We start from the raw sequence: 15,337 nt of genomic DNA, 5'->3' as shown, positions 1-15,337 counted from the left end.
GGCTGGAATGGCACAGCTCCTGGAATCGGGCACTGAAGCATGTTCTATCTGGTAGACAAAGAATCGTGAGGAAACAAAAGTCTTCTGCACTGGTGTGTGAAGCTGAGCATGTCAAATCGATTGTAAAAATTATGATGCGAAAGAGTAGGCAAGACAGACAATTACATGAGAAAGAGAGCTCCAACATGTAGGACTTCATATATGTTCTCATTCAAGGGTCACTCAAGGATATAGTTTCTTGTTGCTCACCTTAAAACCACGTTGAATTGAAAATATGATGCCAGGAGCATCAGAAGTTTGGGAAGATATTATCCCAGGAGGCTGACTGTCATATGCCGTTCCCCCCACTTGCATTGCTTGGTTTTGGTACTTCTTTTTCTAATGAAGGCTTGAAAGAAATGTTGCCTGTCATGAATGGAACCCTAGGGAAGTTTCATCCATCTATTAGTATGCACTTACTTAACAGAAGTAGCATGAGGTGATAGGTACCTATTTTCATCCTGAATTTTCACAAGTCTTGACAGTTTAACCTTGCATGAATATTTTAAATGCGTGTTGAACTTCTCCTTAGAAATTCTACTGGCCGTGGCATAAGCTTCAGTATTACAACTGCTCTGCTGTAATTAGGAAATAGATATCAAAATCCTAAGACAGGAACACCTGAGGTAGCATATTAAATATTTATTCAGAGTAACACATGAAGCACAATAATTTAGACAGTGAGTTATTCTAATTAGATGTCCACAATAACCAGCTTTTTAGATCTAAACATTAAGCATTTCATGTGGCACAAAGAATGTATTTATGAGCAAAATAAAGGGGCTTTTTTTTCAGAGAAAGATTGAGAAAATTAATTTTCTCCTATTTCTGTTGGTAAACAATCCGATTTAGCTGAGATCAAGGCACAGCAACTTGCCAATTTGGGATAGTAAACTTTGTTCATGTGCCATGGCATGTTACTTTTTTCAGTTTAAGTACTATGCAATTGATAAGTATCAGCCATCAGAGCTTCTATTACCTTCTTCTATCAAGTTACTTTACTTTCTATATACACACAAGTTAGTTCTACCTCATATAATGTTATTCATGACAGCAAATATGTTCTGCAATTATTTTTTTTCATATTCAGTTACTTAAGGTTCTTATTGTAGATTTAAAAAGTCTCTCTGTACCCTCAGAAGATAAAAAGAAAATTTTAAGAAGAACTCAAATCCAATCATGAAAAGTCTGTAAGTTCATTTTCAGGGCATCTCCATGCACTTGCTGTTCTCTGCAGTTCCTTCCTCAATTCTTTTGCAGTCTGTGCCTTTTGTATTGTAAGTCTTTATTGTCAAGGCAAAATTGACTATTTTTTTCAGGTTTGTTTTTTGGAGAGACTTTGGAAAGTCCCTTGCGCAGTTTGCAACTTGATTCAGATAAATTCAATCTAAATGATAAATTAACCTTTGTCAGTAGTCAAATTAATTTTACTGTACTTTTCTGGTCAATAGCCATAGAGGGGAACTAATTTTCCTCAGTTTCCTTCAGAAATTTTCAAAAAAAGACACAATCTTTTGAAGTGCTCATCACAATACATGTGTTTTAGAAGAAGAACAAAGACCATCAACCCTCACCTCCCCCAGTGCACACACAAATTAGACCCTCAATTGTGGATTGTGGGGATTGAAATTATATTACAAAATGGTTTCGTTAACGATATAAGCATGGTACCAGGCATAGCAGAAGAGGTGGGCAGCTGCTATATGCACTTTACTAAAGACCCAAACAAGCAACCCTTCAGCCTGTTGCCAAGGAACTGAGACTAGCTTGATCATCATATATGGCCTCATTACAGTGCAACATGACCGGAGAGTCCACTTCTGCTTGTGAAAACATCTGTCTTCCTCTTGAAGTTAAAATTGCAATTTGCATGCACACATCTGTAAAGTATTCTTACAATAACTCAATTTTTTGTTTGAAAAAATGAAACAGGAAAATGTTAAACTATGATTTAGGAAAGAGAAAGATAGGGAGGGACTGTTTACCAGAAAGAGTAGTGATAGGATGAGGGGTAACGGTTTCAAACTGAAAGAGGGTAGATTTGGATTAGATATTAGGAAGAAATTCTTTACTGTGAGGGTGGTGGAACAGGTTGCCCAGAGAAGCTGTGACTGCCCTTCCCTGGCAGTGTTCAAGGCCAGGCTGGATGGGGCTTTGAGCAACCTGGTCTAGTGGAAGGTGTCCCTGGCCATGGCAGGGGGTTGGAACTAGATGGTCTTTGAGGTCCCTTCCAACCCAAAACATTCTATGATCCTAAGAATTTTTTCCCATTATTATCCCCATTACTGCACAGACTGGTACTTATTTTATCATCACGTACTAGTTTTTGCATTTTTGTATGTTCCATGATAGTTTGCTTGTGCATGCATATTTGGCAAAATAAATAAATAAATAATCACAAATACACAAATAAATAATCACAAAGTTTACTTTTAAATAGGGAAAGGAAACAATATGCATCACTAAACTTTTTTTGTTGTACACTAATCAGAAAAGCTTTTTGTTTTCCTATTCCACTTCAACATCCCACCCTTCTTTCCCAGAAACATGAGCCCTTGTGCCAGCATCCAAAGGAGGAAACGTAATAACCAACTGGGACAGAGACATTCTGTCATTCAACACTATGTATCTGCATTAATCTGGTTTTAATTTGCTTATTGTTCAGTTTGAGCACTGGGGACTAAGAGTCTCAATTTTTCTTTTAAGTAATTCCTAATATGGTCAAAAGTCAAATGGAAAAAGTAACAGGGAACTTAGGTCATGGAAATTCTTAACCAGCAAATTCCTGTCATCTGTGAAAGCAAAATATGTCATAGAACCACTGTATAAATGCATTGATTATTTTGTCCTTCATTTGCTTCCTCTGTCCTCGTTTATCCTTAAATTAGAAGCTAGATGCTAAAAATTTCATTGGAAATTTAAGGACCAGACTTTGCTGTGTGAGGAAGTTTCTGAATAAGACATCAAGTTTCTAGCCATCAGAGGATAATTTATTGATACTTGTCAAAAGGAAGTATCAGTCTAACAGAAATCAAGACAAAAGGAATGCCTGATGAATTTCCTTTGAAGTGCCTTTTATAAAAGTCCTTGGTAATACATATTGATGAACTCCAAATTGTCTTGCCTGAAGGGAAAAGAAAGTAGACTGCTTTACACTGTCTTATAAATATTCATCAAAAGAACAAGACTTATGTTTCCAGGCGTGAGGTGAATGATTACGGTTGCATGATTGCCTTGGAATCTTGATAATTAGTAAAACAGCCTATGACAGTGGGAGAATTTTAAACTTGGTATCTTGCCATCAGTCCTTTTGGGTTTAAAGACAGTGTCTGCTATTCTGAAAGGGAGCAAATTTAGGGTTTGATGGATAGATATAATTAAGCTCTCCATTAGTTTCATCTACTGTTTATTTGCCTGTTTGTTTAGCCAAAATTTAAAGGCAAAGTTGTGTAGCATGTTTCTATTCTGACTGGAATGAAACCACAGCATCTGCACTATGAATGTCTTGCTGGAACAAGCTAGTGGAATGGGCTCTTTAATTAAGACAGGGAAATGCAAAAAAAAAAAAAAAAACCAAAATAAAAGGGCTGGTGAGGTTAATGTCTCAGTAGGTCTTTTACAGAAATCTGCAGAATAATATCTTTCTCACTTAGCTCAGCTCAATCTTGATTATTTCATAACATAACAGAAAGTCAACAATTTACCTTTCATGCTTACTTAGTGCTTGTGATAAGGATATGAAATGTATGGGAAAGATTCAGTGTGAGTCGTTTGGGAAAAAAATGTGCCTGTGCTCAGTGATCTGTGAATTTTCATCCGTTGCTCAAACTGTCTGTAGCTTTCTGTTGACCCTTGTAAAAGGCAGCTAGCCTTCTACTAGCAAAGACCCAAAAAAATGCCATTCTCAGGAAACATTATCCCTTACAGTGTTTAGCACTTAAATGCAATTAAGCAAATATAATATCCTCTTTGAAGGGAAATAGTTGCTCAGTTTAAGTAACTGAAACTAATTATCTCTGTTGAATGAAGGACACATTCTATGAGTATTTGAGTGGTGTGCTGTTTCTCAGAAGCTGAAGAGGGCAAATAGATTGTATTTCTGGGTGGAGAGCTGTAGGAGAAGCTTACAGGAGATTTATACCAATTTATAGTCATATTTAAATGCAGAGTCCTATGAAGCAAGCCAAAATAAGGTGGCAGTCAGCCCAGAGCAAAGAAACTCAGCTTGTAAATAACATTTTCCAAGAAATAATTATGGAATAAATGGTTTAACTGCTTAAAGTACTGGCATTCAAAAAAGATTTTATTACCATGAAAATTGACTTGACCAGAAACATTTAGGACTTAAGGAAATAACGTAAGGCTCAGTTGGGTTGAATACCTAGGTGATGGTGACGATGGTGGCATTACATTTGCACAGACAACAGGATGATTTTGTAGGTGTATTTGTGTATTTTCTTTGTGGGATAGAATATGATCTATCTTCTTTTATTTTGCCCTGCTCTATTTAATGTGTTGTATGCATACTATTTATCTCATGAAAAAATAGTTTGATAACTGGCCCTACTCAAAAATTAAAGACTTGAGAATGTCTAAATCTGCCATACAGATGCTCAAGAATTCAGCTGGCAATGAAACAAGCTATAGCAAACTTGCAAATGTGGAGAAACATTGAGGAAATGAATTTTTTTCCCTTTTCTCCATAGAGCATGGCTGGAGATTTCCATAAATGTTAAAATAGCATCATCTTTGCAATAACACCCTACTTCTCTGTGTGGGAACAGCTCACTATTTAAATAGTAAAGGCTGAAAGATGTAAAGAAAAAAGTATATCAGTAACGTATCTCTAAAAACTTGCACTACCTGTAGCATTGACCTGAACCTCTGTAATGTCAAACACTGAATTATTTCACTCTAAGAAAAGGGAGAAAAGATACACAGTAACATTACAGATGATGAAAATGACATTCAAAGTCTGCTTACTTATACATTAAAAGCTTGATGTCAGAGCATACAAAATACAGCCATCAGCACAAAGAGACACACATATGTCTGTAATTAACCAAGTTACTATACCTTTAAAGTGATACAAAAAAAGCAAGGTGCTGAACTGAGATATTCTGACTGTCAAAAATTGCTCACTGAAACACTGAAGTATCTACTTCACATGGTCTTTGCAAGATTTCTTGCTAAGAGGACAGGTAGTCAAGTTATCTTTCCTTGCTAATAATGCCAGGCAACCATTTACTTTTAAGACTACTTGTCACCAGCCAGGCTTCTCTACTCTCTCTTCTACAGTTGATTATTTCCAGACAAGAGTTCCTGTTAAATAGGCAACCGTTGCTAACAGTTACTACATTGTGATTCCCTTAGGGACCCTGGCTTCCACTGCATGAAAAATATTGATCTGAGGAGATAACCACGTGAGTTTGAATGGCTTTGTTTTGGATACAATGTTGTTTGTTTTTAAAAACTCAAATCAAACCTTTGTTGCACTGCAATTGTGCTATGTTCTAGCTCTTATCCATGACCATAATAAGGCAATTCCATTGCATTTTCCTTCCTGTGTATGAGTTTCAGCAACTCTGCAGTCTCTATGGATAGAATGTGAACAAAAGGGTAATGGTCAACACCTGTGGAGTGCCCCGTTTTGAGCTGGGCACAGCTCAAACGCGTACCTAACCTATGTTCAAGTAGACTTACCAGTCTCTTCATTCCTTTTTCCTGTTTCATGGAGAGAATGGTTTCTCTGTCTTACTAATCAAGGCCTTCTCCTCCTTTAATGTATAATAGTCTGTTGAGAATTTGTCTTTTTAAGAACACTGTCACTGTATTGTCACATACATTTCCTCACAGTCATAAGGATCCTCTTGCCTTTTTGAGCCCAGTTTTGGAAAGTCCTGTAATCCAAGAGGTCCTCTGTGCTGGAAACTCTATAGTAATATTTTATAGTTATAATTTTTGTTTGAGTCTTTCTCCTCCTCACAACCCCACCTTCTAGATTCATATTGCACATACCCATGGCTTTCCCAAATCCTTTTTAGTTATTGTCTTTGGCTTTAATAGCTGCTAAATTGGATTTTACCAATGCTTCTCTTATTTGAAACACATCTAGTGAAACTAGTTACCAGGTCCAATACTCCTTATTGCTTTCTTATCTTACTGCAACAGTTTCAAGTTCAGAGCTGGTGGAGTCTCTGAATCTACTCAGTCACTGTTAGGTCACAGATTTTCCTAGACAGAGTTAGATCTGCCCCATCCAGCTTCCACATAATCTTTGTAGAATTTGACCATCTTTTGATGATACCACACTTCTTTCAACTTATTTGGAGGTGGAAATGTCTGATTTCCACCACTCTGACTTCTATGAAGAATTAACTCAATTATTTCCTGAGTTTTCTTCTTTTCTTCAACATCAGAAACCTTTTCTGTTACTCAGACCATTTCACAATGTTTTGGAGAAAACATAGGAAGAAAGGTGGCATACTATTTTTGAGATAACATTTGAGAAGGCAAAAGTTTGTAAGGTCCAGAATGGAATTTATTATAAAAATGCAGAAAGAAAAAATCCTGTTGGAACACCCCAATGGTGAAACCTATACTGACCTAGAAAAATATAGGGTTTTTTCCTATGATATTTCACTTTCTCCAACTGGGGCTATACTCAAACATTCACTGAAATAAAGCTTGAGAAAAATTGCAGTATATTAGAATAGTGAAAGCTCGAAAATATTGCATAGGACAGGTGAAACTATCTTGTGCCAATTTTTATCCAGCCCAAATTTCTTTTAATAGGGAGAAGAATTTTAAACGAGAATGAAATTTCTGACTATCCACTGAAACCAAGCTAGTTAAAATACAAAAGATTCCACACTCTTAAAATGGCAGTGAACATTACAGGGATAAACAAATGTTAGAAAATGTACACAGTTATAGGTTTGGGGGTTTAAACAGGCGAAGAGCTATTTAAGGAAAGATTATTTATTCAGGGAGGACCGAAGCACGTAGAGACGATGATTAAAAAAAAAAAAAAAAAAAGTAAATGGGAGGATTATACCTTGTTAGAACTAATTGCCAGGCATGAGAGAATCCCCAAATCTGTTGCTCATTTGTGACAGATGTAACTTGTGACTTGGATGTCCCTTCTCTCTCCTCCCAAACCTTCCTTGCTCATTTAGTTAAGTTGTAAATGTTTACTGTAGGATATGTTTGTCTAGTTTCTAACATACTATTTTTATGAGTTCTTCTGCAGTAACACAGTCAACAGGAACCGAAGCTTGCCATAGATTTGAATGTCTTTCACATATAAATATATTTCATGAAAGAATAAAGTAAGGTGTAGGTGACCCTTTAAACGGTATGTTTCAAAAGTTCACTAGATACAAAAGAGATTTCTGAGGACTGAGAACTGACAAATATAAGTCCATTATTAGAAAAAAGTGTCTTAAGAGATAAACCAAGAAAGTGTAGTCCACACAGTTTAACATGAGTTTTAGGGAAAAAATCTTGATAGAGGTCAGTAGAATACCTGCTAAAATATAGTTCATTAAAGGTGGCCAGAATAGCTTCAGTCAAGGAAGGTCATGCTTAAATAACCTGTTAGAATTCTTTGAAGATAACACTGACATGACAGATAAGTGAAATTTTTTGGATATAATACACTTGGATTTTCAAGAAGCATTTGGCAAGGTTCCACATCAGAGCTTACTAACTAGGTAAAAAGTCACAGATAAGACAAGGTGCTAGATAGAAAATGGGATAAAGGGCAGCAGACAAAATGTAGCCATGCGTGGAAACATACTAAATTGGAAAAGAATAACGAGCAAAGGATACAGTGGTCACTTAATTATGCAGTACATATTATTGAAAGAGAATATTGAAAATAAGATCTCTGAGGGTCTGACCCAAAGGCCATTGAAGTTAACGGTTTTGGCTCAGAAATCAAGCCTTAACACCAGTCCGCCAATCTATAGCTGTGCTCACAGTTTGGAAAGAAAAAGTCAGAGTCAGAAGACTTGCAGTTATTTAAATATTTGGACCAAGTAATGATAAGTAGTTACAGCAGAATGAGAAAAAACAAAGTCTGTAAAATTGGAAGTTCCATAGGTTTGAAGTAGTCTCAATTCCCAGTGCAAATTAGCATTCATTAGGCTTAGTTTCCCTTCAGTTTTTTTCTACAATAGGACAGGTGTACTAAATATATAAAGTACCCAAAATATTTACCATGAAATATATTTGGGATTTTTTCCCAAATGCTCACCCCCAAACATATCATTATGTGAAATAAATTACAAACCAAAAATAGTAATGCAGCTAGAGCCCAGACCATTTACTGAATTGGAACTGATTTTCAAAGATTCAAACTTTTGTAAGAAAAGAGGAGTTGTAACTCACCAATGGATTTGTGATTGTCTTTATGAAGGAAAACTTTTGAAGATGTATCAGAATGTTATTGCAGTAGTGGGAATATAATCATGTTGCTGTCTACAAGTATGAATATATGTGGTACTGTTAACAACAGTTACATACCAAAATCTATGTATTCTCTTCTGTGGTTCAAACTACTTACCAGGTCAAAATATTTTCCTGTTTACTTCTGCCATCTTGAGTGAAAGGACTATTACATGGTTAGGTCAGGACTATGCTTGTCTTGAGCAACAAAATGTTGAAAGAGAGGATTCAGAAATTAGTCAACATAAAATGTTGACACAGAAGAAATTCAGGGTAATAATAGAAGATATTTAAGAAACTGAAAGGCTTCTGTTAATTTTTAGGTTTATATAATAGTCATTAAGAAGACTGTTATCATGGCAAAAGAAGGTTTGTGTGGGCCAACACTATTACTGCTGAAACTGAAATTATTTCCTTAGGAAAAAGGTCTTAAGAACCCTTTTGCTGCATACAATATACATGATCAAAAATCAAAATCCTGCCTTCCAAAGGAAATACTTATGTTATTATGTCATGAATGGAAATATCATATGACTGCATCTTGAGCTCTCCCTTCTTTTTCTAGGGACACGTAACTTAGGCCCTCAAAACACTGCCCTATGATTTTAGCAAACATTAAAACAACTAGGTCTTTGAATATTTATTGATTTAAATTTTCACATTATCCCTGAGACAAGTAAAACTGCTCTGATTGATAGTTCTTCCATTCTTCCTTACTTCAGACTAGACAGTACAGGAAAGGGTTTCACACTGTGAGACCCTGTGACTCACACAGATGGGCGTCTAATGTGGTGCTTTGCCCATTCCTTTGGACGGACTCTAACTACTGTATTGGTATATGGAGTAAAATCACTATTTCCTGATGCCATTCCATTTTGACATGTTTACTCCTATCTCCTATGGACACAAAATATCACTGTGCATGTTGATTGCTTTGCACAGGTGTCACCTGGCTACTGAGCCTTGCATCATTAGCTCCTCGTGTGGCTAAAACTTTAATTGCTCGTTTCCTTATCAATACATTCATATAGAAGCAATGGTGGTTTTGATCTTAGCCTGAGAGGCAAACCGTGTCAGTATAATCCCTACCCTCAACCTCAATATATATGTAAAGGAGCTTTCAGAAAAAAAAAAAATCACTGTAAAATACAAGAAAGGAATTCTTGGCTCACAGTATGTGGATTTTTATTGCTTTTCAATCTTTTAAATTAAGACTAAATTTTATTTAATTTAACTCAATCTAATGAAGACAGATTACCATTAAAGACTCTAGGCCAGAATATGCTTGTTTGCGCCCCCTGTTTCAAGACAAAAATATTAAAAAAATAAAGATGTGTTTAAAAAAATGAATATCAAAACTGTTTGGTCTGAGTTTAAGGCTGATTATAAAATGGGAAGTGTGTTTGCAGGACACATTTTGACACAAATTGACAGATTAAAAACTTCAGTAATCCTACAAATGCTACAGATTAATTTTTTTATGGCCTGGCAAAATGAGTTTGGGATTCATCCATGGTAGTACAAACAAAGTCATTTTACTCCACACAACCTTTGTGATGCTTTGAAAGGGAAATTTAAAGGCTACACATCATCAGCAATACATTTATCAGCAAATGACATTTTTGCCTGTTTTATGTAGCTAGTGAGAATGAAGATTTATTGGGGAAAATTATACTCTTTTTTTTTACTGTGTCACAAAAATTCACCAAATATGCAAATTTCAGAACAAAATTAGCATGCATATCAATACAGTTTACACTCTTTCCTAATAAGCCTAAGCAACCAATTCTTGGATGCTGTCGATTTTGGCTTTGTATGCAAGAATAAGACTTCATTTCGAATTCTTAGTGATTTGAAGGGAGGAGCAGAAGTCATAACTAAGAATTTTCTCTGAGTTTATAGTGAATGCAGAAACGTTTTTCTGTCATTCTTTCAGAAGCTTTGATAAAGTGGCCCTTATAAAAATGTCTCATTTTAAACACACACCACAATTTCTTTCACCACTTGTTTTTAAACAATTCAGCAAGTGGACTTATTTAAAGAATAAATTTTTTTTGGTGTTTATATTTATCACAGACAAATGTTTCCAAACAAATGTTTACAATGTTTTAGACACTGTGCAGCTGGAATGCAAACGATTGGCACTAAATATTTCAGATTGGCTGCTTTGTTCCTGTCATCACATTTGCATGACTATTTTAAGGTGCTCTCTTTGGGCTACTGGAAAGCTACTTTTTAAATGACAGGATGATGTTGGAAGAAGGAATGACACAAGTTTATAACGAATGACCAGGAAGGAATACAAATTAATCTAGATTGTGAAATAGAACACTTTATTAAAAAGCTGTGCCATCAACATTGTTTTAGAACTTATTTCTGTCATGTTTTTACTTACCTAGCATTTTTATTTCTTCCCTCTGCATGCAGAGTGGTGTCTGAACTTGCACTGTTTGGCCTAATGATATGATCTAATGCAATTAGGTATATTTCTTTCACGCTGTACTCCTTTTTTAATTTAAGATTATTGGGCTATATCAGTGTTAGCTGGCTCCTATATAAATCAGTATGGTCTGGTTTATAGACAATAGCTAGGATAAATAAAAGCAACACAGAATTAAGTTTTGACAAATGATTGTGTGTTTTCAAAGAAGGCAAACATATTTCTTAGCAAATTATATAGACAGATCAAAAGTTTCATATTTTAAGAGCAGAATCTATGTAGAATTGGAGGTAATTTTGATGAATGCCTAAAATACGAAATAAGAACTCAATGGTATTGCTGCTCCATTATTCCTGCTCCTTTCCTGACTTCCAGCACCCCTGTTGATTTACTATATACTTCCACAACCTAGAAATCAGACACCAAGTTGTTCTTTTTGTCCATATTCCCCCTCCAAATATGTTATAAAAGGTAGAAAGTAGGAAGAAGTGATAGATATTCCTGCCTCTCAATGTTCCTAAAAGTGACACGTTCTGCAACACATGTGAATTTGACCTCTTCTTCTTCAGTATCAGTCTACTGGTACTAATAGCTGATTGAGCATGATTGTCCTCATTTTACCCTACAGCTTATAGGAGAACATACTGAGCTAGTAGACTATAAAGTCTAAATCTGTGTCTATCCTATCTCTTGTCCACTCCAAAACCATGACTCTGTGCTTGCCCATAATATTCATGCTATAGAAGAGAACGAAATTTCTTGCCTTTTTTTTTTTTTTTAAATACATTAACTGAGGTCACACAAGGTTACATCTGGGAACACAATCTAGTTTAGTGCAACAGCTCCAAGTATCGCTCAGCCACTGTGCCTGTCAAAATTAATGTTCTAAACCGGTGTCTATTGCTGTCTCATCTGGTATAATCAGAAGATGCTATTCCTCTCTCATTAATCTTATTCCATGCCATTCAGGCAAAATAAGTTTTCTAAACCTCTAGCAAAGCACATGTATTTCTGCTAGATAACAACAATCTTTTAATCTGTGTAATGAACCTTTAATATATCCAAGAAGCATTCCTTCACAGTGCTATTTGCAGATATTTTTTGTGATTTCTTCTCCTTTCCAACCACATCTTTCACCAGGTGAGTTACTTGTCTCCTATAGAGAAACCACTTTTAAGATAAACTCACCGTTTAAAACAAAATTATGTCATCTGTGTCATAATGTGATACAAAACATCAGTACAGGTCTTTTGCCACATTTCCGTTGGTACTGACAGACACAGGTAGTAAAAATTACAGCTGTCTGAGAAATGATTCAGATGCCTGACGTGCCAGAGTGGCAGAATTTAGGAGGTGAAAGCCAGAAGCACTCCTGCAGCCCAAGAGCCACCTCCTGCTTGAGACACACGTTGTTTCTGCCTTGATCATTACAAATAGTTCAGACCTACAGCATACCTAACTCTCAGTGGGGTCTAGATATTAGTCATTCTTCACTTAAGTTTATTACCAGGTTTCTTACATGCCACAGAACATGGCTCAAACTTTTTCAGAATTAAATTCCAGTCCAAAACTTGGTAGTGTTTTCAGCTCTCTTGAAATGTACACCGTGAAAACCTAGAGATTGTGTTAGTGCCACCCTGACTGTTTCTGTATTGTGTTTCATTTCCTTATGTAGACATGCCTAAATTTTTATACCTATATTCTAGGAAAGGGCAGATTTTAATGCTGTTCTCTCCAGTGGTGTTGCATGGTACGACTTTGTCCATCATTACAGAAGATGAGTACCATGCACTGATGTTTGGATACTCTTAATGTCTATGCCAAAGGCTGTACAAGAAATCTGAGGCAGAACAACATCTTGAAGCTAGACTTCCCACAACCAAGGGAACAAGGCTGTGATCCCTCTTGCCAGGTCTTCCTGATTACGTAAGTGTCAGAGGAGAGCTGACTGGCCTTTAACATTTGATGGCCCTATAAAAATATAGTGCGGATTCTGACTCGAAGAGAGCACACATTATGTAAGAGAAAGAGGAAAATGATGTCCATTATTTAGCTACTATGAAGATGAAGGAGCAATAGAAAAAGCAATTTCAATTAAGATCTAAATTAAGAAAAAAGGAGCCAAAAATTCAGAAATGCGTATGCGTAAGAGGCAGAAGATCTAACACATTAAAAAAAACCCAAACAAAACAGCCGTGGTTAGTGGGGGGGAATGGCTGCTATATTGACATGGCTTCTCTGCCACAGAATATATTATGGAATTTGTACTGTATATATAGCTGCTTGGAGATGTATTATTTAATTCAGCAATGAACTGGGGCTAGACTTTGCATGATAAATGCTATGGCAACCAAGCTGTGTTGTGTGGAATATCTTTGCAGATTAAAGTGCTTTGATTCATGCGTTGCAACTCATAAAAATGGATGCTAACAAACATACATATAATCAACATTTTGTGTATATGAGTCACATTCCTTGTAAACTCCCACCATTAGAAACATTTATTTTCATTGCACACGTACACATAACACATGCATAAACTTGCACACATATAAGACACCTGCAAACATATGTAAGAATATTCAGAGAAGGAATGTGGATTTTTGTGCTTTTCTATTAATTTTGAAGACTAGCTTCTGTTATTTTGACATATGCAAGTACAAAGATTAAGACTACAGAATATTGCATTGGAAGAAAATAGTAAATGTGGATCTCCCTGTAATTTTTCCAGATTAAACATTTCTTCTCACTCAATATATGCTTAGTCTGTTAAACTGCTTCACTAATCTAATTGCAAGTTATTTTTTAAAATAGCTGTTGTAAATAGTGAAAAATAATTGTTATGACTGGGGGTGGTTGTCATACCTGACTTATTAAGACAAAATAATGTTTTTAACAATAAAAAATTAACAGATTTGTTTAAAATGGGAATGTGTTAAATAAAATCTACACCAGCAAAGTTCCGTAATTTAAATTTTTTTGAACATAATGTGACTCCAAAGAAAGAGAAGAGAACATATGCCCCCCTGTTCCTGAAACACTTTCCTGGGCGAGGAGAGGATGGGGGAAAGAAAAGGAAAAAGAAAAAATTATTTCTACAACAGAATCCCTGTTCTATCAAATTCTTGTTCTGTTTTTGGATCATGTGTATGTATGCTTGAGAGTGGTGGTGAATGATTGAACAAATATATTTCTTGGTATAACCTTGATGTCTTTCTGCACCTGGGGTACCTTTCTGTGTGGATGCCTAACTGTCCCTCCTTAAGAAGTGAAACTGCAGTCCAAAGAGCTGACATGGAGGGGTGGGAGGATGGTGGGGAATGTTCATACGCAGCTGTGGGAGCACTCAGAGGAACTGCTTTGGGGTCCAGAAGGCTCTTCCAAAGGATTTTGCTGCCAAGAGGAAATAAGAGTTTGGACCTTCATTTAAACAATGTAAAACTAGAAGCAGTGATGACTTGGCATCTTTGTTTGTGAAGTTCAGCAACTGAATCCAATCCCACAGCAGCAACAACTCAGGAGGAAAGGTGTGGTTGCTGCAGGGCTCAGGTTCAGAAATGGTGCTGTGGAACAATGACGATCAGTGCTGCTGTGCCTAAAAGCATTAAATGGAGGAGAGCCAGGCTCCTCAGCTGAGTTTCACAACAAACAGCGTGCTCACTGCTGGAACACTTAAACCAGCCAAGAGGGAATGCCAATGAAGATTATTTTGGAGACCATGGTTTTACAGTCACTTTGTTCTAGCATACTCTGTGCAGTTCTAACCAGAAGCAATCCCCTTTTTCCTCTTGTACTCCTCAGGCTGATCAATCCTTTTTCTTTGTAGGAGCACCACTAAGTATATGATCGGAGGAAGGAACTGATTCAGATGGAAACAAAAGTATTTTTTTTGGTGCTGGATGCATGAACTCAAGGCATGGCTCCGCTTGAGAAGGTGAGCAGCTGGGGACACTGATGATGAAAACAAGACTATCCCCATCTGTCCAGTGGAAATAAATTTTCTAAACAGCCTCATCACATTCAATACTCAGCTTAGCAAAGAAATAAACTAATCATTCAGGATGAAATTCACCTTATCTAACTTTACCCAACTCAAAGTAAGACAGCTGGTCCAAGCTAATCATCTATGCTAATCGTCTTCACCTTACAGTCACTGGAGGAAAACCTTGCAGATGGCGTTTCATTCTTTGTCTCCTGTATTTCAGGATGGGATAAACTGACAGTTGGATGTGCATATTTCTAGTGATTGCTTAACTCAGGTTAAAGCCATACTAAAAGTGCAAGTGCAGCTACAGCATATATGCTCAAAATCCACATACATTCAGTCATTCTAAGTCAAATATAAATGCCAGGTAAAAAAGATGCGCCAGTTACTTAAATACCCAGTGGCTCAGGAGAACGAATACA

This window comes from Leptosomus discolor, chromosome 2 (assembly GCF_034619465.1).
Source record: "Leptosomus discolor isolate bLepDis1 chromosome 2, bLepDis1.hap2, whole genome shotgun sequence".
NCBI lineage: Eukaryota > Metazoa > Chordata > Aves > Leptosomiformes > Leptosomidae > Leptosomus > Leptosomus discolor.
The sequence above is the reverse complement of the archived record's forward strand: the minus strand, read 5'-3'. Positions refer to the sequence as shown.